The sequence below is a fragment of the Giraffa tippelskirchi genome, chromosome 9 (assembly GCF_054371585.1).
Source record: "Giraffa tippelskirchi isolate mGirTip1 chromosome 9, T2T-mGirTip1v1.2.pri, whole genome shotgun sequence".
NCBI classification, from domain to species: domain Eukaryota; kingdom Metazoa; phylum Chordata; class Mammalia; order Artiodactyla; family Giraffidae; genus Giraffa; species Giraffa tippelskirchi.
In genome coordinates, this window is record NC_137283.1 from 118944846 (window position 1) to 118970793 (window position 25948).

Sequence of the window (25948 nt, forward strand, 5' to 3'; positions counted from 1 at the left end):
GTTTCTGAGCCATCTTCACTATTCAGATCTACACTGTGGATAGGTAGCTGTAAATATGGCTGTGGTTATGTAGTATTGGATGATCAAGTCCTTCCCATATCATTGATTAACCTATTACTGCTTTGTATCATATGTAGGAGAGTGTTGGGTAGTAGTGGTGTCACAGAAGGCATGGAGTTGAGATTCAGAAAATCTGGATGTAGATCTCAGCATCGCCTATAGCCACATGATGTTGGAAGTGTCCTCAATTGTAAAACAGGTAATAATTGCTAGCATCTTTAAAGCAATTACTGTTCTAGGCATTGATCTGGGTGTTTTACATGTATTAACTTGCTTAATATTTACCACTGGTAGGAGGATAAGTACTGTTACTATATTTTACAAGGAAAATTGAAGTACAGGGATCTATAAGATTGCCTAACAAATGTTGGAACCCGGATTTAAACTCTATTTAAGTTATTTGCAAAACCTTGTGCCCCTGACCGCGGCACTACCTTCGTTGTTTCTCTATGGGATTATAAGAAGTGTGATGGCATGCAAGGTGCCTGGACTGGGTGAAGCCAGGATTACTCAGTGCCCTGACTATGAGAATCTTCTGTGGACCTCTGGAAAAATACACATCTGGGCCTTCTCTGCTGTGGTAGACTGCTTTAGTAAGGCTGAGACTTCTTTGTTGATGAGCTCTGGATCAGGGATGTTTTAAAAATACTTAATGACCAGTGTGCTGCGCTGACCATCTGTGCAGTTTGACTATAACATTTTCTGTGTCTAAAGTTTCCTATGAAAGAAGAAAAGAGATAGGAGGTAACTTTGAGGGAGTTTGAAGGAGAGAAATTTTATGGGGCATGAAAAAGGAAGAAGGGAATAATTCGTGGAGGTTCGTGGTTAGCAGGGTTAGGTGAAGACACAGGGAGGTTAATCATAGGATGAGCAGAAGTGGGATCCATGAAGCTGATACAGAAAAGCTGCCCAACTGGGCGGATTTGGCAAAGTTCTGCCATAAATAGGGTCACCATGTAATTTATTGCTCAAACTGAGACACTGGAGAGTGAAAAGGGCACCAGTTACATTAGGACAATAGGCATAAACTGGAACGTCTTGGACAAGCTAGGAGGTATGGTGAAAAGGCACTAATAGCCTGGCCACTTGTAATCTGGTTGCAATCCCCTTAGTTCCACATGGTCAACATTTAGCACCTCACCATTAGCCACTCAGGAGTGGCTCCTGTCTGTGCCAGAAGGCTTTTTTTGGTCCCAAGTAATGCTTATGCATGGACATTCCCGCCTCCATACCTACTCCACACTCTAAAACACCCATAATCCCAAGGAAAGGGGGGTGGGACCCTGGAGGTTTAGGTTAGTATGATGATGCTTCTGTACTCATACCTACAGGGATTGAACTGAAGTGGCTCAAAGCACCCTGAATTGGGGCTGAGCTTAAAGACAGCTTATTGGGTACAAGCTGAAAATATATAAGAAATGAACACAAAAGATTAAAATGATCTTATGCATCTTAAATAGCCATCACTTATTATATAGCTCATCACTTTATAGCTACTCTAGCTTACTTGTCTTGACCATTAAATTTTTTGAGAGGACTGTCTATCCATTTGTTTATCTGGCTACTCCATTTCTTCTGCTTTAGAAATATTATAATAGAACCGAGTTACTTGTTAGGAGAAATGGTGAAATAACAGAAACTCTTAGATCTAAGTCCATATGTAAAAACTCAAAGCTTTACCTTCAGCGCATTTAGGTGACTAATTCTGTGGCTTTTCTTTGCCATTGTCTGCACTCTGACAATTGAACTGTGTCTTGGGAAGAACTGTAGGAGTTAGAACAGGATCCTGAGCAGAGATGAGGTTCTGTAAGTTTTAATGTATTAATGTTGTGAAGTACACAGCAGGTAACATCCAAATTGGTTCTTCCTTACTTCCTGTGAGGAAAAAGGCAATGGGTAGGTCACTATAAGGATGAATAATTTGGAGATAAGAATTCAGTCAAATAAGCTAGTACTTGAATGTTGAGAAGTAATCCCTGAGATAAGAGGAAATAAGTAGCAATGTAGTCTTGAGGAGCAGAAAGATTTCTTGGTTATTTGAGAGAATATAACCTTTGGAAAGGTGAATTTTTAAAGAAGAGAGTTGCAACAATGCCACCTGAAGGACAATGAACTCTGCTTCTGTTTCCAAAGAAAATAATAAAAGTATTTACTCATAGGATTGATTACTGACATTCACATCTGGAAACAGAGTGGGGCTACTGAGGAAAAAAATAAGTAATATTTGATTTATTTGTAAAATAAGCCTCAGGCCTTTTTATTTTTTTTCAAAAGAATAAGTAATGATTAAATTTAATACGTGTATATTTGGTCATAAAAATTCCGTTTAGAATGATTTTGAGCAAATTTGCTATTTTAGTATACCTTATGTATGGGAAATATTATAGCCAGATTTTTCTTTAAATGCCTTCCTGCATTTCTAGGAAGGTATAATAATTCAAATAAATTAATAATTTAACTGAAATATGTAATGAAGATTATTTTATTTTGTAATTATAGTTTCATTTTTTAGTGATGCTTATTACACAATAGTATGTTTTTGTGTAAGATTTAAATTGTATTTTCCTTTTACTTTGCTTTTTTCAATATATGGCATATGGTTCCACATAAATTTTTATGAATTGGTGAGTACATAAACAGATGCTGCTTTTTAATTATTCAATTAAGAAATGGTACAAATGGGCTCCTGTATATTACTTAAATTTCTATTACTGTGGGGAAACCCCTACACAGAATATTCAGCTCTTACAAACTCTGTGCTTCAGGCTATTTTATATTTGTTGTACAATCATTTCTATTTCAGCATTCCTGTCCTTAGTGTTGGTCCACACTGATGCTTTTGGTTCAGATAAGGTGCTTAGAAATGAAAAAACACAACATATGACAATGTTACCAAAGCAAATGAGCACCTTTTCTTCTCCTTGGTTATTCTTGTTACATCTTTTCCTTTTATTGATGACCATGGTGCTTCAGGAGGAATAACAAAAGGTAAGATAAAAGATTTTAGGAGATTCTAAAGCCTTTAAAACTTTAAAACAGCATCCTTAATGAGACCTTTATTAAATATTTAGGTTGTACATTCTATTTTTTAAGGGACCCACTTTTAGGTAGGTCAAATGGATGACCCACTTCTGAATGTAGATATAAGATTAATAGCATTATTTTTTTAAAAACTTTGCTTGCTCAAGTAATTTATTAAGGCAAAAGAAGACAAACATTTCAACTTTGCTTCATAGTGTTGAATAGAGAAGTGGGTTTTCATATCATTTCCTCAAATCAGTAATATTGCTGATTATTCATTTGTTTATTCATCACCACAAATATTTATTTTTCTATTTACTGTGTGCCAGGCACTGTTCTAGAAGCTGGGAACACAGGGAAGATAACATGGAGCTTGCAGTTTTACATTAGCCGCTGTTTTAGTTATCTGTAGCTCCACAGCAAATCATCTCAAAATCTAGCAGCTTAGGGACTTCCATCGTGGTCCAGTGGCTGAGACTCTATGCTCCCATTGCAGGGGGCCCGAGTTCAATACCTGGTCAGGGAACTAGATTCTGCATGCCATAACTAAGAATTCATATGCCAGAAATAAAGATTCCACATTCCTCAATGAATATTCCATGTGCCGCAACCAAGACCTAGCACAGGAAAATAAATAACTATATTAAAAAAGGAAACAAATTAGCAGCTTAAAAAAAAAACAATTCCTTATTATCTTCCAGGGTTTTGCAGATTGTTGGAGCTCAGCTGGGCAGTTTTCCCTTGTAATCTCTCGTGCAATTACAGTGGGAACTGGTGTCATCTGAAGGCTGACCTGGGCTAGATGTCCAAGGTGGCCCACACATGTGACAGGCAGCTGTTGCTGGTTGTTGACTGAGAATTCAGCTAAGACTGGATCAGTGCTCGGTAGGCAAGCTCTCTTTGTGCCATAGGCTTCTTATAGCATGGTGACTGACTGGGTTCCAAAAGCAAAATATTACAGGACAAAGAAAGTAGAATTGTCCGAAATTGTCAGAGCATCACTTCTTTTGTCAGTGCAGTCACAGAGCATGGGTAGGGAGCATGGGTAGGGATTCAAGGGTAGGAAGCACTGGCCATACCTCCCAATGGGAGAGTGTCAGAATTTGTTGTCATCTTTGCCCTTTGCAGTGCATCATATCTGGAAGTGCATACTGTCAGTTTTTCATTTGGATGATGTTAACTTTGACAGCTTGGTTAAGGTAGTATCTGCCATATTTTCTCTGTAAAATTACTATTTTTTCCCTTGTAATTAATAAGTTATTGATTAGGAAGGGGCATGAGAGGTACTTGAAGTATTCTCTATTTTGATCTGGGTGGACATTGCATTAGTATATACCTCTGTACAAATGCATCAAGATCAAGCCATTCATTTCAAAATAAAGCATTTTACATACTTGAGTGTAATATGCTTAATATTTCAGTAAAAAAAAAAAAGTCTTAAATCTTCATCTATATATGTTGCCTGGTTGTACTTTGGTTGATTTGACAATGATTTCACTAGTCTCCCCGTTACAAAGACCAAAACACTCAGACCTCTCTTGACTATTCTTTAATTCAACCCTGCCTGCAGCTTCCAGCCTCCATCATGACTGAATTCATTTTCCAACTGACACCTAGACTCATTTTTCTTAAAAAATGGCAAATGTGAGAAACTGTTGTTCCCCTGCTTTAAGTTCATTTCATCACCCCTAGGATAAAATGCAAGTTCCTTGAATTTTAAGGAGCTCCATGCCTGCTTAATCTCTCTAAACTCATTTCTCATGACTTTCGGTGTGAACACAGTCTTCCGTACTCAATTTTCCTACTGAGGTATATATTTGTCTGTGACCTAAAAGGCAAAGTAACACTTCAGTGGTTTATCGAATGGTAATGCAGTTCACTTCAGTTTGATAAATATTACTTGAGTGTTAATTGGATGCAAGTCTCTGACATAGGTAGAGGTAAGAGTTATGATAAGGAATGAATGAAATCCTTGCTTCCTGTTGGAATAAGAGAAGTGTACAACTCCCCCCCACTCTAGGGCAGAATTTAATAAGTGCCCTAAGAATTATAAATAAAATGCAATGGGAATTCATAGGAGGAAGCGATGAGAACCCTGCTGAGCAAGGTTTATTTGTCTTATTTAATGCTACTGTCTCAAGGAAAATGAAGGGGAAAATCATATAAAAGTAATTAGCTAGTCAAAAAATTAAGGTTCCAGAGAGCCCGGTCCATTGATGTGGGTGGCGTATTTGGTGGCTGTGCAAACAGGAGGTCTTTCACTCCCTGTAACATACTTTCACATTTCTTGAGAGGTTATTGAAAGTATGGGTGCCTTTTGTGTGCTTTCTATTTCCTTATCCTGGTAGTTACTGTTTCCATTTTTATTTTCTCCTTGCAGAGCACTGCTGTGGCTGAGGCAGTGCAGGCTCACCCTCGCTGTAATGCTCACTAGAGGGCTTTTGTGCTGAGTGGGCTGTTGTGAGAAGGATTATTTTAATGTTTATGGAGAAGATGTGACCTCTCAGATCTTCACATTTCATTAGATTCCTAGTGTTCCTTCTACTTAATATTTGTATTTATGTCCATTAGAATGCTTTGATTATATAGCTGCTATAGAAGAACCAACTGTATTCATTTTCTAGGGTTGTCATAACAAGGTACCACACACTTGGTGGCTGAAACAAACACACCTTTCTCATAGTTCTAGATCCTAGAAGTCTGGGAGCAAAGTGTTGTCATGGCCGTTTCTTCTGAGGCCTCTCTCCTTGGCTTGAAGGGAGCCATCCTCTCCCCATGTCTTCACAAGGTTTTTCTTCTGTGCCTGTCTGTGTCCTGATCACCTCTTATAAGAACATCCGTCTCATTGGATTAGGGCCCACTCGGGATGGCCCTGTCTTAATGGCTCAGCAGTAAAGAATCCGCCTGTAGTGCAGGAAATGCGAGTTTGAGCCCTGGGTGGGGAAGATTCCCTGGAGGAGGAAATGGCAACCCACTCCTGTATTCTTGCCTGGAGAATCCATAGACAGAGGAGCCAGGTGGTCTACAGTCCATGGGGATTGCAAGAGTCAGACATGACTTAGCGACTAAGCCACTACTACAACCACCACTACACCAAATACAGTCACATTTGGAGGTATTTGGTGTTAGGACTTCAACAAATGAAGTTTGAGGAACATAATTCAACCAGTAACAGCAACCTATGTCAGATTTTAGTTGCATATAATTATTTTTTTAAGGATATAATTCAATCTTGGTGTATTTTGTATTGCATAAAGTTCAAATTGATTTATACAGCAGTTTAGAACACACATTTCTATTAATGATAGTGGGGATTTCTGTCCATTGAAGCATCCTATCGCATTGGATGATATTTTAGCCAGAATTGGGTTCCTCACCTTCATTTTGCAGGTTCACTGTCTAAAGTCAAACAATTCAAAGCAGAGTCTAGGAATTCAGGGTCCTGGTTCCCCAATTCACCATGCGGTGTTGGACCTACATTGTAATATTACTTAGTTTCCTAAAGGTGATCTGGAAACACTGTAAGAGTCTCTTTTGTCATCAGAAATAAAATTAGTAATAGTTCTAGTTTTAGGCTTAAGGCATTTACTTGTATTCTAGTGCTTTGAAAATATTTACAATCTATATGTAATACCCTTGTTGATTGTTCATAAGTGAACTAGAGGTTATTTAGCATATTAGCAAGGCGTACCTGTGTTCAGGTGTCAGCTTCTACCACTTATTGGGAAGTTACTTAAACATTCTCAATTTCATTCCCCCAGCAATGAAGTTCCCCTACTATTTAGCTGTGAGAATATATCAAAATAAGAAATAAAATGTCTAATTTTTGTAAACTTCAGAATAAAACAAAGATCCCTTATCATAGTAATGTATCACTTTTATGTTTCTCTACCATGACTGTGATAATTGTTAAAAAATGGTTTTGGGGCCTGTGGCAATTCTTTTTTCACGTTATTATTGTATTTATATCTTTGTAAATTTAAACCCTTCCTACTTCATATCTGTTTCCACATTTATCAACATTTTTCATAATTTTGAAATTTTTTCGGAAATGACAATACAGTTTATAAGTAAAGTAAAGTGGTTTCACTAATTGAGGGTTTAATTAATTAAAAGGAAAGAGAATTCTGTAAAAGTATTAATTTAAGAGGAATGTCAAACTTGATTTGTGATGAGTTATGAGAGAGGCTATGAGATATGACATTAGAAAGAAGATTAATTCTTAATTATTTAACTTGATATTTAGTGTAATATAATCAGACTCTATTACTTGGAATTTTTATTGTTTGCCAGTACTAGACAGAAGCAGACCATTTAAATAAAAGTAATTTCTAAGAAGAAAGCAAGTAATAGTTTGCTGAGCAAACTTTTGGACACATTTAACTTGTTCTGGAGAATAAATTTCTTTTAAAACTAAAATTTGCTTTACAGACTTAATATATTACTATGTATTTGAGGAGATTATGCTAATTACAAATGTGTGATTATTTTTTCTCTAACACTTCTGTTTAAAAAGTGTGTATGTTTACGTATCTTTGCTTGTACAGTGAATTTACGAGAGAAAAACTGCATGCCTTTAAAGAAAAAAAATATTTTTAGCTGTGCTGCAGTTTACGAGGTTTTAGTTCCCCAACCAGGGATTGATCCCCAACAGTGGAAGCGCTGAGTCCTAACCACCACACTGCAAGGAATTCCCTAAAAATATTATCATTAGTGCATTTACTAATTCTGTCAGCTTGATTAGGGAGATTTCAATCTAACTCTAATGATGGTAAATTTTTATGAAATAAATCATCTATAGGAAACCCCAAAGTAAAATGTTTTATTCCTTTGTGCGTGCATGCTAAGTTGCTTCAGTTGTGTCCGAGTCTTTGTGACCCCATGGACTGACTGTAGCCCTCCAGGCTCCTCTGTCCATGGGATTCTCCAAGCAAGAATACTGGAGTGGGTTACCATGCCCTTCTCCAGGGGATCTTCCTGATCCAGGGATCGAACCCACGTCTTTTGTGTCTCCTGCAGTGGCAGATGTGTTCTTTACCACTAGCACCATTCAAGAAGCCCTTATTCTTTTGTGCATGTGTGTTAAGTCACTTCAGTCGTGTCCAACTCTTTAGGACCCCGTGGACTGTAGCCCCCGAGGCTCCTCTGTCCATGGGATTCTCCGGGCAAGTATACTGCAGTGGGTTGCCACGCCCTTCTCCAGGAGATATTCCTTTGCAGAGTACTACAGATATGTGAACCACTGAGTTCATCATGCTAATGTTGATAATATTTTTGTGGCATATATTTACAGTTTTTATTATTTATTGGACATAGTGGTAAGTACTTTACATTTCTTATTGCATTTTATCCTCCCAGTTACTCTATATGGTAGCTTTTTTTTTCCCCTGCTGCACCATGAGGCTTGTGGGATCTTAGTTCCCCAGCTAGGGGTGGAACCTGTACCTCCTGCATTGGAAGCGTGGAGTCTTAACCACTGGACCACCAGGGAAGTCTTTATGGTAGCTTTTTAAAAATTATTATCCCCAGGTCATAGGTGAGAAAACTGGATGTTAGAGTGCTAAGTATCTACTTGATTGTCAGTCATGTAAGGCGATGGGAGAGGGGCTATCCCAGATGCAAGTTCTGGTCCACCACAGTGGGGGTGGTGCTCTGCGTTACCATCACCACACCTAGATTCTACTTGTCATGCTCAGCATGCAAGCAAGACTCTTTAACCTTGAGGCTGGAAACAAATATGACCTACAGTAAGGATTCCCAGAAAGATAAATTGCAAAGTGAAGTGATATGCCATAATGAATCTTACAGGAGAAGTGGTTATTGGGCTGCATATAAAAGGAGAGCTAGGAATTTGGAGGAAAGCTTTTCCTGGTGGCTCAGATGGTAGTCTGCTTGTAATGCAGGAGACCTGGGTTCTCATGCCTGGGTCGGGAAGATCCCCTGGAGAAGGGAATGGCAACCCGCTCCAGTATTCTTGCCTGGAGAATCCCACAGACAAAGGAGCCTGGTGGGCTACAGTCCATGGGGTCGCAAAGAGTCAGACATCACTGAAGTAACTAAATCTTGCACTTCTTTTTTTTTTAGTTTAGAGAGACAGAATAATGTATAAAGACTGGAAATACTCATTTTACCCAGTGTTTATGTATTTATTGAGTATGGGTCAGTAGTTTGCCTTATATTCTTTTCTCCTACATCACCTCTGTCCCCCTAGGGAGGATTGGTTTCTTATTTTCACAGATTTAGAGGACCTCGACTGTCTTGTATTGCTAGAGCTTCTCTAACATCACGCTCTGTCTTGAGAGTCTTTGTGGCCTTGCTGTTTGCCTCATCTTTGATGAATCAGTGCTGGCCTTTGAGGTGCACACACATAGTTCTGCATAGTATCTTTGGTGATGAGATGCTGATAGAGGCTTTCAAATGCTGATTAACTGGACCTTCATATTCAGACATCTCAGGGGCTCAGAAAAGAAAGGTCAGCTCCCTAAATGAGATTCCTAAAGATATGCACCAGAAATTCTCTCCTCTCTTGACAACATCTTATGTTAATTATGGCAGCTTAGTTGGTTGTTCTTATGATAAAGGGAGAGGAGACGGAGAAAGGAAGGAGTGGTAAAAGATTTGCTTTGAGGGGAGGGAAATAAGCTTCAGCATCTTTTACCAGATCTCACTTTTAGTAAATGGCCTTGGCTATCACGTCACCTCTGTCTGTAATGCTGGTATGTTTTCCATACATAATGAATATACTTAAGAATACTGGAAAAGTAAGAAAAGGATTATGATATTTGTTCTTGTTTTCTTTCTAGTCTAGTCTGACTTTCTGACTTTTTGACTAGTCTCTGTCATCACTTAAACCTCTTGTCTCATATTTATAGTCATGTCCTGAAAGCAGTACGGATACGTCACTTACATATTAACAGCATTTAAAGTTTTCAAAGTTATTTCTCTAGTTCTATTGCTCAAGTATCTGATTTTAACAGTTATGATTAAAACGTAATCAAGTAAACACTTGATCCTTACAATTTTTCAAGGCTCAGTTATTAACTTCTTTAGGCAGAATTAATCCACTCTATTAGTTAAGATTTAGGCAAATGTGACCCTCTTCAGAAAACTAAGATCATGGCATCTGGTCCCATCACTTCATGGCAAATAGATGGGGAAACAGTGGAAGCAGTGGCTGACTTTATTTTTTGGGGCTCCAAAATCACTGCAGATGGTGATTGTAGCCATGAAATTAAAAGACGCTTACTCCTTGGAAGGAAAGTTATGTCCAACCTAGATAGGATATTAAAAAGCAGAGACATTACTTTGTCAACAAAGGTCTGTCTAGTCAAGGCTATGGTTTTTCCAGTAGTCATGTATGGATGTGAGAGTTCGACCATAAAGAAAGCTGAGTGCAGAAGAATTGATGCTTTTGAAGTGTGGTGTTGGAGAAGACTCTTGAGAGTCCCCTGGACTGCAAGGAGATCCAACCAGTCCATCCTAAAGGAGATCAGTCCTGGTTGTTCATTGGAGGGACTGATTTTGAAGCTGAAACTCCAGTACTTTGGCCACCTGATGGGAAGAGCTGACTCATTTGAAAAGACCCTGATGCTGGAGAAAGATTGAGGGCAGGAGGAGAAGGGGACGACAGAGGATGAGATGGTTAGATGGCATCACTGACTCAATGGACATGAGTTTGGGTGAACTCCGGGAGTTGTTGATGGACACGGAGGCCTGGTGTGCTGCAGTTCATGGGGTCACAGAGTCAGACACGACTGAGCGACTGAACTGAACTGAACTGACCCTCTTCCTGCCCATACGTAGCAGTTTTGACTGAGACGGTTTTGAATAGCCAGACATCATAATGAACTTTACCTGGGCTTCTCTCCTCCCAGCTGATTGTGATAGAATGTCTTTTTAAAAAGACACCCTGTCAATCAGACATTGGCGTGCACTGCTAACAATTTTGGGTATGAAAGATGAATAGCCTCCTTGCACACTGTCTGCTATATTAACTCAAGATCTGGGGAGACAGGGGTTGGCCTAGATTTCCTTCTGACCTATTTGAAACATCAAAGAGTAAGACAAAGAAATTGGACACCACAAAATGAGAAACCTTTTGTTGAAAGGTAAAGGTGGAACAGCCATCTAATTTATCATTTATCTTTTCCCTACACTCATTGCCCATTGTCAATTAGGAGTAAGAAGCTCTGGTTTCCCTTTTTTAAAAATTTTATTTATTTTTAATTGGAGGATAATTGCTTTACAATGTTGTGTTGGTTTCTGCCACACATCACCATGAAGCAGCCATTGGTATACAAATGTCCCCTCCCTCTTGAAACTCCTACCCCATCTCACCCCTTTAGGTTGTCACAAAGCACCCAGCTCTGTGCTGTACAGTAAATTCCCACTGGCTATCTATTTTATGTATGTTAATATATATATGTCAATGCTTCTCTCTCAATTCATCCCACCCTCTCCTTCCTCCAATGTGTCCACAAGTTTCTTCCCTCTGCATCTCTACTGCTGCCCTCCAAATAGCTTCATCAGTATGGGTCCCTTTTTGAAAAGAAAACAAGGAAAAGTTGGCAAGAATTTGAAGAAGATGGTTTGAATTGTGTTTTTCCTTGGATTTTCAAAAACAGTATTTGCACATATAAATACTTATCATCTAAAGGTGAAAGAGGAAAATGATCATTTTTGAGAAAGGGCAGGCTAGAGATAAAAATACCGGTATGAAAATTTTAAAATAGTGTAACTATCTGCTGCAGTCTTGATTTACTTTCATTGTCATGGCAGAGGGCACAGAGAAAAGAGATTAAGCTGTTTTCCTCCTCTAGGACTCAAGCTCTTTCCCAGAAGTCTATTTTGTATTTTTGCAAAATCCCAAATCCCATGTTTACTTTTTCAGTGTAGTGTACAATTTAACACATCATTTATCTTCTTCATTGTTTTGTATACTTAAAGTCTTCATAAATATCTCATTCTCAGAATTCCAGAAGACATTGAAGTCCCACAGGCTCATTTCCCACTTTACCTCAGAACAACACAATAATAATATCTGGGTATTTCTATTTTTACCCTATAATGAGGACACTCAATCTAAAATTGCACACAGCCCTGAGCTGTTACATTTCTGGTTCGCTTCAACCTGAAAAAGGACTTCAGATTTTCCTGAAATCAGATGCTTGCAATGCCTGTCTGAAGGCAGTACATGGCTTGTTACCATCAGAATTCAATGTTTATTTCTCATTGTGATGAAAATGGCCCTCTGGCCTTACCAGCTGTAATCTTTCACCGGTTCTGAATAAACATTTCAACCCATAATGAGTCATTGTTGAATTTGATGAAGAAAATGGAATTAGAGACAGAGTAATTTACATCTGTGCTGGCCACCCATGTGAGTTTTTTAACAAATGTGAGGCACAAAGATGGCTGTGGTTTTCAGAATGTGGAAAAACAGTTGAAAAAGACTGCTGTTACTCTAATGTACTGATCCAGGAAAGAAACAGGCCAAGCAGCTGGCCTTGCTGGAATGACTGACTGCTATGCCGACCTCCTGCTAAATGGCAAGAAAACTTCCATGGAGATGAAGTTGGATTCCCAAGAGCAGGGCCGAAATTTCCACCCTGGGGACTCACCACCCAGGATCCATCCCTGCCCTAGGTCACAGCACTTTCCCTTTCTCGAGATGGGAGTTTTGTTAGAGAAGGAGAACAGTTAGAGGGAGATGGTTCCTGTGTTAAGAGGCCTGGGTCAGCTTCCTCTCTAATCCATGTGTCTCCCCTTGAGGCCCTGGAGTTGCTGCCCTTCTGAGTGAGTCAGATCTTTTGGGCAGAGCCTGCTTTGGAGAGCCCTAGTTGATTGAAACTTTCCCAGATGTTTTAGGGAATTTTTCTCAGCTCCAAAATCACTGTGGACGGTGACTGCTGCCACAAAATTAAAAGACACTTGCTCCTTGGAAGAAAAGCTATGACAAACATAGATAGCATATTAAAACGCAGAGACATCACTTTGCCGACAAAGGTCTATATAGTCAAAGCTATGGTTTTTCCAGAAGTCATGAACGGATGTGAGAGCTGGACCATAAAGAAGGCTGAGCACCAAAGAATTGATGGTTTCAAGCTGAGATGCTGGAGAAGACTCTTGAGAGTACCTTGGACAGCAAAGAGATCAAACCAGTCAATCCTAAAGGAAATCAACCCTGAATATTCACTGGAAGGACTGATGTTGAAGCTGAAGCTCCAATACATTGGCCACCTGATGCGAAGAGCCGGCTCATTGGAAAAGACCCTGACACTGGGAAAGATGGAGGGCAGGAGGAGAAGGGGACGGCAGAGGATGAGATGGTTGGATGGCATCACTGACTCAATGGACATGAGTTGAGCAAACTCCCAGGAGATGGTGAAGGACAGGGAAGCCTGGCATGCTATAGTTCATGGCATCGCAAAGGGTCAGACATGACTTAGTGACTGAAGAACAATCAAGCCTCAATTATCTGGAAAATTGCTTAGGGGGAGCCCACCTGCATCTCCTGTAGTTCCCTTTTATGCCCTTGAACCACCAGAAGCATTTTTCTCAAATAATCAACTGAACAGTCAACATTTTATCCAAAACGAGTCAAATTGTACAACTTTAGCTTCTGAGTTTTCCACATTTTCAAAACTCTGGCCTTGGTGAAGAAAATGTTCTTCTTAGTGTTAAACTGTATATGGATTTTTGTGAAAGATCAGGAGCCTCAGAATGGTGAATGTGACGGCATAGATAAGCAGGTTACCACAAGAAAGAGGGAAGGGGAAGCTTGAGAATCCAGTTAATAAATATAGGCTACAAAATGCAAAACCTTCTGAGCATTCAGCATGGCTCCTTGGAGCAAAGCCCCACACCCCGCGTCTTCTAAGTTGCCAGCTTCCCTGCAGCCTGTGTGCCCTCTCAGAGAAGAGACAGTTATGCTTAATTTTATATTCACTGGTTGAATTTCCTTAAGCCACTTTAAATATTAGAGCAGCATTCTTACCATAAACAGAAATGTTGTTCTGAAATGATTATTTAAATGAGTTTGTCACTCTCACAGACTGGAACTCTTTTAGGGAATTTTGTTTCCAAAAGGACTTCAGAGAATACTAGTAAAGATCTTTTATTAAAGTGAGACAAGTGATAAAGAACCAAGTCTTTCTAAAATTACAGATTGTGAATCACCGGAAAAATGGATGGCTTTTGCATATCAAATCTGTGCTCAAAAACATCATATTGCCAGAAGGCTGTGACTGGAGTGCAGACTAGAAAAAAGATGCAAAACGTCAATGGCAAATGTGTAAAAATGATCAGCCAAATCATTTTTGACAGAAAAGCAGATCTGGTAACTATATTTTTACTTCTCTAGCAGACTACAGTGCCCACCGTAGATGCTGAAAAAAGATCTCTGTGTGATGATTCCTAGGGAAAGAAAAATCAGATTATTTAAAAAGATACTGACATTTACATAAGCTATTTTTGCTTACAATGGCAGTGCCTTCTTTTTAAATAATGACGTTGGGTTCTTTAGAATGATTTGATTCTTGTATCTGAGGACATGATGATTATAAAATCTGAGATAACAAGAGAAAGTTATCCTCAAAGTCCCTGTGGATGAGAGCAACAAATCAACTCTTTCAAGTTTTTGCTTTTTTTAAAAAAATATTAAAAAAATATTTTATAAGCAAAGTGATTCTCCTTTAACATAGTCTCCACCATCCCACTTCATGCATCCTTTTTAGGACATGATTGTGCCAAGGAGCTCTCTCCTGGGTGTTAGTTGTGCTTGCCCCTATAGAGAAGGAGGATTTCATGAAGTAAAAAAAAAAAAAAAAAGAAAAAGAAAAACTATGAGTTTTAGATGTTGGTCTTCCCTCTGTTTGAAAGTAGAGTGGTCTTTTATATTTCTGCATTTCCTTTAATACAGAACAAAGAAAATGATCCATAAATGACTTTTGAGTGAATACATGAATGAACACACTCAGACTAGAGCAGATTTCCATATAGACAGAATTCAGCACATATCATATCTAGAATTGATGTAGCACATTAAACAAACAACAAAGTTCTCTTTAAAAAATAAGTTTCGAAGAACATGTAAGCAAGAATTGTTTTTTTTCTCATGTGTCTTCAGAGTACACTGCCCCTGAGTAGATGTTACCAGGTGGCACAGTGGTCAAGAGGCACAAGTGATGTGGGTTTGTTCCTCAGGTCAGGAAGATCCTCTGAAGTAGGAAATGGCAACCCATTCCAGTAATCTTGCCTGGAAAGTCCCAGTTAGTCCCCTCTTATTATAATTTTTTGAAGGTAGGGACCTGTGAGTGAAAGTGAAGTCCCTCAGTCGTGTCTGACTCTTTGTGACCCCATGGACTGTAGCCTACCAGGCTCCTCGGTCCATGGGATTTTTCCAGGCATGAATACTGGAGTGGGTTGCCATTTCCTCTTCCAGGGGATCTTCCCAACCCAGGGATCGAACCTGGGTCTCCCGCATTGTAGGCAGACGTTTTACCATCTGAGCTACCAGGGACCTAATGTTGTTAATTTTGTTAAAAAATTGAGGTATGATTGTCATGTGGTAAAACAAACACACAGTAGTGTACAGCTCAGTTACTTTGTACTTCTGTATTCACCCACGTAGCCAGTACCTTGGAGAAGGCAATGGCACCCCACTCCAGTACTCTTGCCTGGAAAATCCCATGGACGGAGGAGCCTGGTAGGCTACAGTCCATGGGGTCACTAAGAGTCGGACACAACTGAGCGACTTCACTTTCACTTTTCCCTTTCATGCACTGGAGAAGGAAATGTCAATCCACTCCAGTATTCTTGCCTGGAGAATCCCAGGGACGGCGGAGCCTGATGGGCTGCCGCCTAGGGGGTCGCACAGAGTCGGACACGACTGAAGCGACTTAGCAGCAGCAGCAGCAGCCAGTACCTAGATTAGGATATAGACTATTTCAGAGATGTGCAGTCATCTCAGAAAGTTCTCTCCTTATCCTTCTCGGTCAGCAGTTGAAAATGCCTCTGCCCCCACTCTAGGCAACCACTATTCTGATCCCTATTATATAGATTAACTTTGCCTCTTCTTGAATTTCATATAAATGGAAACATTCAGTGTACATTCTTTTGCTCAGCATAATATTTTTGAGGTCCATTTGTATCACTGTATCTGTTGGCTGTTTTTTTAGATTCTTATTTATTATTGCGTTGTATGAGTGTATCACTTTCCTGTTGATGTATATTTGATTTTCCAATTTTGAGCTATTATGAATAAAGCTGATATTCACATTGGTTGTACATGTCTTGTTTTAGAACATATGCAGTCATTTCTCTAGGAGTGGGATTGCTGCATCGTAGGGAGACATATGTTTCACTTTATTAGAAACTACCTAATAGTTTTCCAAAGTGATTGTACATTTTACTGTCCCGCCATTAATGAGCCTTGCAGCAGGTCCAAAGCTTCACCAGTACTTGGTATGGCCAGTTGTCTAATCTTAAGTCTTTTGGCTGGATATGTAATGAGGCTTTAATTTGTATCTATCTGATGAGTAATGATGTTGAATACCATGATTTGCTTATTGGCTATTTGAATCTCTTTTGCAAAATGTCTCTTCAAGTGTCTTACATATTTTAGAAATTGGATTGTCTTCTTTCTTGTTAATTAATCATGTTACTTTTTGAATTCCCTGTGTTCGGTGACTGGGAATACTGACTGACATGAACAAGTATTATTTAAAGATTTGTTGAATCAGACAATAGAGTAAATAAACCTGGCTCTATTTGCAAATTTTTGTCTGTCACTGGCCACAGGAAGTAGGTTGTGGAAGTAATTAGCTTCTATGGTGCATTTAAATTTGTTGGTTTTTGAAAATATCAAGACATAAATTCCAAACACAGCTATATTTGTGATAGAAGCACTTGTGATTTCATGTTAAATTTTGGTTCATTCATGCATTTAAAGTACTCATCATCATAGTGTCTGGAAGCCCAGAAAAATTTTGGACTAGAATACAAATTGTAATTTTACTTTCTGTTCTCCTTTCATCATGTTAATAGGGTAGATTAGATATGATATCCAAAATGCAGGTTTTATTCCACTAGTAATATTTTTATTTTATTTCTAGACTAGACATATGCTTTCAAATTCCATGAAGATGAGTTTTTAAAAATATGGAAAAAATTTAAAGTCCATATTTAAATTTATTTTATATTTTAATAATTTGTGTAATTATCAAGTAAAGCTTTTTGTAATTATCAAAGTAAAACTCACATGATTTTGAATATTTAGAAAATATGTCACTGTAAAGAGAAAAGCAATCTTTTTTATTTAAGTATAATTGATTTACAACATTGTATTAGCTCTAGGTGTACAGCAAAGTTATTTTTTTCTGACTATATTCCACTATAGGTTATTAAAAGATATTGAATATAATTCCCTGTGCTATACAGTAAATCCTTGCTGCTTGTTTATTTTGTGTATAGTAGTTTGTATTTGTTAATCTCATGCTCCTAATTTATCTGTCCCCTCAACTTCCTTTGCAAGAAAAAGTTCATTTTTTAAGTCTGTGAGTCTGTTTCTGTTTTATATGTAGTCATTTGTATTATTTTTTAGATTCCACATGTAAGTGCTATCATAGAGAATTTAAATTTCTCTGACTTACTTCACTAAGTATAATATTCTTTAGGTCCATCTATGTTTCTGCAAATGGCAATATTTCATTTTTTTAAATGGAAAAAATATATTCCGTTGTATCATATACACCACGTCTTCTTAAACCAGTAATCTGTCGATGGGCACTTGGGTTGTTTCCATGTCTTGGCTACTGGTAACAATGCTGCTGTGAACATTGGGGCACATGTATCTTTTCAAATGAGAGTTTTGTTTTTTCAGGATATATACCAGGAGTGGGATTGCTGGATCATACGGTAGCTCTATTTTTAGTTTTTTGAGGGAATCTCCATACTGTTTTCCATAGTAGCTGCACCGGTGTACATTCCCACTGACGGTGTAGGAGGGTTCCCTGAGAAAAACAATTTTAATTTGACTAAATACAGATTCCTACTCTGAGTATCTGGCCTTCTTTCTCTGTTTTGTGTGTGTGTCTATGTGTGTGTTTATACTTATCCCTACATATATGTGTAAACATGTGTGATGTATGTAGCTATATGTTTATTTTGTAGTTCCACTCAACTTTCCCCTATGGGAGATTAGGGGATTGTTTGTATGTATATTTGTATAAAGGAGAAATTTAGTTGTTCAATGTCTCTGGTATCTTTTGTATAGCTTTTTGCTCATGTAGCAAAGCTGAAAATAGGTATTGATTAAACCTTTCCCACTCTCTGTACCTCTTTGGGGTAGGAAGTATGTCCATCTTTTACACCCTCTAGCCCCTAACATTATGCCTTTGTATGCATTATTAATAATAGCAGGCACTCATCACAGGTTAGTTTAATAACAGGGAGACATGCTGGCTCTGTTAGAGGCATCTCCGTTGTAAAGAGAGGTCAGATTCTGTGTCCTCAGTAAGAATAGGCCATTCTGTGTGATTCCAAGTAGACGTAAGAAATTCACGGTTTGCTTCTACTTTTGAGGTTTTATGGACTCAAGGAGCTCAAAGGGATCCTTAAAGGTCTTCTCATTCACTTCTTTGCATCCAGGCAGATGACCTGGTGTGGAGAAGGAAATGGCCACCCACTCCAGTATTCTTGCCTAGAGAACCCTATGGACAGAGGAGCCTGGTGGGCTGCCGTCTATGGGGTTGCACAGAGTTGGACACAACTGAAGTGACTTAGCATGTATGCATGCATTGGAGAAGGAAATGGCAACCCACTCCAGTATCCTTGCCTGGAGAATCCCAGGGATGGAGGAGGCTGGTGAGCTGCCGTCTGTGGGGTCGCACAGATTTGGACACGACTGAAGAGACTTAGCAGCAGCAGATGACTTGGTGAACTCTAGGACAGCCATGAATTCTCCTGAAGCTTTTTCCAGATGGAGACTATTGAAATATTTTATCAAATACTGCTGCTGCTGCTAAGTCGCTTCAGTCGTGTCCGACTCTGTGCGACCCCATAGACGGCAGCCCACCAGGCTCCGCCGTCCCTGGGATTCTCCAGGCAAGAATACTGGAGTGTGTTGCCATTTCCTTCTCCAATGCATGAAAGGGAAAAGTGAAAGTGAAGTCGCTCAGTCATGTCCAACTCCTAGCGACCCCATGGGTCTGCAGCCTACCAGACTCCTCCATCCATGGGATTTTCCAGGCAAGAGTACTGGAGTGGGGTGCCATTGCCTTCTCCGTTATCAAATACAGTCTCCAGCAAACATTATTTCTTGAGTAAATTTAATCAGTAATTTAGTTATGTTTAAAATAGCTCAATTTCAGCTTCCACTTTTCTAACCTTAAAACAGATAATTATATTCCACATTTAGGTGGTAAGAAGAAAATGATAGCAGAAAGCAATATAGGGAATTTACAATGAGATTTATTCTCTCAATTTTGAATATACAAAGTTTGGCTCTGCAAATTAATGTGACATATAGTTTTAAAATAAAAATCTCACTTATGGAGAAATAAACCCAAAGGAAATATAGAACTATACTATAGTGATCTCTGATTATATTAACATATATAAGGGTATATTTTCCCTTGTTCATTTTAATATTAATAAATGCTTTCAGTGTTATTATACCTTCAAAATTATGTTCAAACATTATTTTCTTTTAAAGTAAAGTTTACATGGATCACTCATGGAAACCTTACATTAATTTACAATGTATGTCTTTAAAAACTTTCAATAGGTTTAACTAACAAGAATAAAAATTAGTGCTGACCCCAAACTTTTCCCTCAGGCAAAAGATGATACTGGGTGTATGGAAGGATACCCCCTCCTGTATCATTACCTCTCCAGAGTTTTCTACTAAAGTAGAGAAAGGATCTACAGAAATCCAGTCCAAGATGCTCTGGGAAACAGGTGTATAAGCTTTTCTATTCTACTAATTTTCTGGGAGTTATAATATTAAAACTGTGGAATATTTTTAGCAGCTATGGTGCTCAGTAGCTGACCCCAGGAATGCTAGCCCTATATAGGTAAATGGATTCTGCTTTCTTTCTCTGCTCTCCTCCCTTGCATAAGGACTCCCTACCCTAATAGGAAGAATTAAACTTCTTAGTATGATGCGAGTACATCAATTTTATTTTTGCAGTTGATTATGGTTAATAAATAGGCAAATATTTAATCAGTACCCAATGTGGCACTGAAGTCCTATCATAAATCTAGTTCTTCTTATATTTGAAATATCAATTTAACTGAGTCTGAGAAAAACCAAACATTGGGTAAGCTTAATGAATTTAAGTTCCTTGAGCAGTTCCACATCAAAGCACTTAGTGGGGTTAAAATAATGTCATACTATATATATTGCAACTTACTTAATACTAAGTATAGGACATTAAAATGCAGGTTGTGCTTTTTGTAAGAAATGGAATCTTTGTGTGAATAAATAAAATAGATAAATAGACAAAATAGACACATTCTACTATGAATCCCCAATGTTCCCTTTCCCGTTAGACATCAGGTCTGTTGATCACTGCTCAGGAGACCTTGTTGGCCCCACGTGTCTTTAAAATTGCCAATTAGCAGTCTTGCCCAGATGCAGCTTGTTACCAGTCACAAAGCAAGGATGTTGTTTAAAAACAGGCAGCTCATTTCTCCCATGATTGGGCTAAAAACATGCAAATAGGCTACGTGAAACAAAGGATGGCTTTGAAGTTGTTGAAATCATTCTGAAACTGAGAACCGCTGCTGAAAATGTTACCATATGCTTGAGTACCTCTCCGCTGAGGGTTAGCACCCTGGAGACTGGAGGCGATGTTTTGCTTCACTCAGTGCAAACTGCTCTGAGACTCTCTGACATCATTAAGTCAAATTTTAGCCCAGACGTTTTGCTGAGACGTAAACTCTGAATGACACTTACTTGGTTGATTAAGAGGGAACTAGGATATCTGGGAACTGCTTGTAATGTGATGCAAATGCTGAAGAGTTCAACTTGGGCTGAGATATACATATAGGCATATAGTCTATATTCTATACCAATATTTATATTTATCTATCATTTATTTATATATGTATGTATCTCAGCTCTCAATGCTGTGAAGATTTTAATTTTCCTGACTCAAGTCAGCCTGGTTAATAATTCAGGTCCATGGCATGGTTTTTTTTTGAGAAACATGCATATTCTTCTGCGTGTTCTGTCCTATTTCAGCTTCCCACCCCCCATCTTCTAGACTAAACAAGTATTTGCCTTTCCATTTGTAGTCTCTTGTGTGTCATTATTTTAATACAGTGATATTGCGTATGAACCTGTACAAAATGTTGTTGCCTAAAGAAAATAATACTAGGCCAAGTTTATAAGAGATATATAAATCTAGATAAATTCATTTAAAACAAGTATTGTGTACTTAATCTTGTTGAGATAAGATCTGGCCACATGCCTTTAAGTATGCTAGAAATGATATCAATAATAACAGTGTTAATGTTTATTGCAGTCTTATTTGTGGTAGACATTATATAAAGTACTCTACATGAATAATCTTTTCTAAGATAAATTTAACGGTCCCCATTTTTAAAATGAAGAAATTGAGACCCAGAGAGGTTAAGTAACCAGAGTAAGGTCACACATGTCAAATGGGACTCTGGTAGGATAAAGATCTAGACTGAATCTGCCTGACTCAAAGCTGACATACATGGCAGTGAAGTATCTGTGCAAGGCATTGACAGACTGAGTGTTCAGAAATATAGAAGAATGGGAAAAAAAGAAAAAATAATTTGAGACTTGGGTGGTTAGGAGAAGTTCTGTGGAAAAGATGAATGCTCTTAGAAGTGGCAGGTTGGAAATGTGAAGAAAAGAAGCCTGGGAGAGCTCTTGAGGGAAAACCCACACCCCCTGCAAATCTGTGCAGACTGTTCCATGTTGAGTCTTTAAGTCCTCAAGGTCCCCAGGTTTGTCAAAGTCATCAGGCAGCCAACAGAGAGAGCAAAAATTGTGTCCATTCACTATGACTCTGGTTGGTCCTCTATGTAACAAAGCTAGTGGGTTTGGTATGCATTATACCGTTGACTAACAGATTTGGGGAAAATGTCAACATTAGCTTCAATTAGAAACACATCATTTGTCAGAAACTTTGTGGTTTACTTTTCTTTTTCAAGAGAATTATCTCACTTTGGTTCTATCAAAATGGGACTTCATTGTATTGGTGAAGAAATTAGAGTTTGGAAGAGCTTCATAAGAACAGTATCATAATATAAGCATAGGAATAGTATTTTCTTACACTGTTCTTTTCTCTTCCTTAAAAAATATATAATCAGCATATTAAATGATTAAAAAATCTTTCACACCATAATTTTAAGTTGTTGCATACAATTTCCTGTTATTCCAGGTATTTCTTGACCTCCTACTTTTGCATTCCAGTCCACTGTAATGAAAAGGGCATCTTTTTTGGGTATTAGTTCTGATAGGTCTTGTAGGTCTTCATAGGACCGTTCAACTACAGCTTCTTCAGCATTAGTGATCGGGGCATAGGCTTGGATTACGATGATATTGAATGGCTTGCCTTGGAAATGAACAGAGATCATTCTGTTGTTTTTGAGATTGCATCCAAGTACTGCATTTCGGACTCTTTTGTTGACTATGATGGCTACTCCATTTCTTCTAAGGGATTCCTGCCCACAGTAGTAGATATAATGGTCATCTGAGTTAAATTCACTCATTACAGTCCATTTTAGTTCACTGATTCCTAGAATGTCGACGTTCACTCTTGCCATCTCCTGTTTGACCACTTCCAATTTGCCTTGATTCATGGACCTAACATTCCAGGTTCCTAGGCAATATTGCTCTTTACAGCATCAGACCTTGCTTCTATCACCAGTCACATCCACAACTGGGTGTTGTTTTTGCTTTGGCTCCATCCCTTCATTCTTTCTGGAGTTATTGCTCCACTGATCTCCAGTAGCATATTGGGCTCCTACCTACCTGGGGAGTTCATCTTTCCGTGTCTTATCTTTTTGCCTTTTCATACTGTTCATGGGGTTCTCAAGGCAAGAATACTGAAGTGGTTTGCCATACCTTTCTACAGTGGACCACATTCTGTCAGACATCTCCACCATGACCCGTCCGTCTTGGGTGGCCCCACACAGCATAGCTAATAGAGTTTTGCCAAGAGAATGCACCAGTCATAGCAAACACCCTCTTCCAACAACACAAGAGAAGACTCTACACATGGACATCACCAGATGGCCAACACTGAAATCAGATTGATTATGTTCTTTGCAGCCAAAGATAGAGAAGCTCTATACAGTCAGCAAAAACAAGACTGGGAGCTGACTGTGGCTCAGATCATGAACTCCTTATTGCCAAATTCAGACTTAAATTGAAGAAAGTAGGAAAACCACTAGACCATTCAGGTATGACCTAAGTCAAATCCCTTATAATTATGCAGTGGAAGTGAGAAATCTGATACAGTGCCTGATGAATTATGGATGGAGGTTCATGACATTGTGCAGGAGACAGGGATCAAGACCATCCCCAAGAAAAAGAAATGCAAAAAAGAAAAATGGCTGTCTGAGGGGGCCTTACAAAAAGCTGTGAAAAGAAGAGAAGTGAAAAGCAAAGGAGAAAAGGAAAGATTTAAGCATCTGAATGCAGAGTTCCAAAGAATAGCAAGGAGAGATAAGAAAGCTTTCCTCAGTGATCAATGCAAAGAAATAGAGGAAAACAACAGAATGGGAAAGACTAGAGATCTCTTCAAGAAAATTAGAGCTACCAAGGGAACATTTCCTGCAAAGATGGGCTCAATAAAGGACAGAAATGGAATGGACCTAACAGAAGCAGAAGATATTAAGAAGAGGTGGCAAGAATACACAGAAGAACTGTACAGAAAAGATCTTCATGACCCAGATAATCATGATGGTGTGATCACTTACCTAGAGCCAGACATCCTGGAATGTGAAGTCAAGTGGGCCTTAGGAAGCATCACTACGAACAAAGCTAGTGGAGGTGATGAAATTCCAGTTGAGCTATTTCAAATCCTAAAAAACGATGCTGTGAAAGTACTGCATTCAATATGGCAGCAAATTTAGAAAACTCAGCAGTGGTCACAGGACTGGAAGAGGTCAGTCTTCGTTCCAATCCCAAGGAAAGGCAATGCCAAAGAATGCTCAAACTACCGCACAATTGCACTCATCTCACATGCTAGTAAAGTAATGCTCAAAATTCTCCAAGCCAGGCTTTAGCAATACGTGAACCGTGAACTTCCAGATGTTCAAGCTGGTTTTAGAAAAGGTAGAGGAACCAGAGATCAAATTACCAACATCTGCTGGATCATCGAAAAAGCAAGAGAGTTCCAGAAAAACATCTATTTCTGCTTTATTGACTACGCCAAAGCCTTTGACTATGTGGTTCACAATAAACTGTGGAAAATTCTTTAACAAATGGGAATACCAGACCACCTGACCTGTCTCTTGAGAAACCTGTATGCAGGTCAGGAAGCAACAGTTAGAACTGGACATGGAACAATAGACTGGTTCCAAATAGGAAAAGGAGTACGTCAAGGCTGTATATTGTCACCCTGCTTATCTAACTTATATGCAGAGTACATCATGAGAAACGCTGGGCTGGAAGAAGCACAAGTTTCTTGGAATCAAGATTGCCGGGAGAAATATCAATAACCTAGGACATGCAGGTGACACCACCCTTACGGCAGAAAGTGAGGAGGAACTAAAGAGCCTCTTGATGAAAGTGAAAGAGGAGAGTGAACAAGTTGGCTTAAAGCTCAACATTCAGAAAAGTGAGATCATGGCATCTGGTCCCATCACTTCATGGCAAGTAGATGGGGAAACAATGGAAACAGTGAAAAACTTTATTTTTTGGGGCTCCAAAATCACTGCAGATGGTGATTGCAGCCATGAAATTAAAAGACGCTTACTCCTTGGAAGGAAAGTTATGACCAACCTAGACAGCATATTAAAAAGCAGAGACATTACTTTGTCAACAAAGGTCTGTCTATTCAAGGCTATGGTTTTTACAGTAGTCATGTATGAATGTGAGAGTTGGACTATAAAGAAAGCTGAGCGCAGAAGAATTGATGCTTTTGAACTATGGTGTTGGAGAAGACTCTTGAGAGTCCCTTGGACTCCAAGGAGGTCCAACCAGTCCATCCTAAAGGAGATCAGTCCTAGGTGTACATTGGAATGACTGATGTTGAAGCTGAAGGTCCAATTCTTTGGCCACCTGATGCGAAGAGCTGACTCACTTGAAAAGACCCTGATGCTGGGAAAGATTGAGGGCAGGAGGAGCAGGGGATAACAGAGGATGAGATGGTTGGGTGGCATCACTGACTCAACGTGCTTGGGTTTGGGTGAAGTTTGGGAGTTGGTAATGGACAGGGATGCCTGGCGTGCTGCGATTCATGGGGTTGCAAAGAGTTGGACACGACTGAGCAACTGAGCTGAACTGATACAATTTCCTCGTGTGCATATGATAAAGTTGCCTTAAGCAGTTCTTAAGCAGACATTTAGATTGATGATATTCCTCTATTGTCAATGGTGTGAGGAAAGGATCTCCTATACTGTATATATTGTGGGTGGGAATGTAAATTTGACAATATCTATTAAAATTTAAAATATGCATGTTTTTTTGAGCAAATGACACTACTTAGAAAATTTTATCCATTAAAAATATTCACATATTTACCACAGCAGTGTTGTTTGTATTTGCAGAAATTTTGGGAAAAACTTGTATATTCGTATATTACAAATTAGATGAGTCATGTTATATTCATACAACAAATACTCTACAGTCATGAAAAAGATCCAAATGTACTGTCAT

At 38.8% G+C, this 25948-nt stretch overlaps 1 protein-coding gene across 3 annotated transcripts in view; it reads left to right on the top strand.

Moving 5' to 3' along the window:
• The window catches only part of GPR63 (G protein-coupled receptor 63), a 127195-nt gene that overhangs the window by 4784 nt on the left and 96463 nt on the right, over positions 1-25948 (top strand). For 2 of the 3 annotated variants that reach the window (XM_081530374.1, XM_081530378.1), the window contains exons 2-4: positions 138-259; positions 2864-3048; positions 3783-3966. The gene's annotated coding sequence lies outside the window, so the exon portion shown is untranslated. The remainder of the gene's footprint in view (positions 1-137; positions 260-2863; positions 3049-3782; positions 3967-25948) is intronic. The other variant, XM_081530375.1, reaches the window with a different exon arrangement.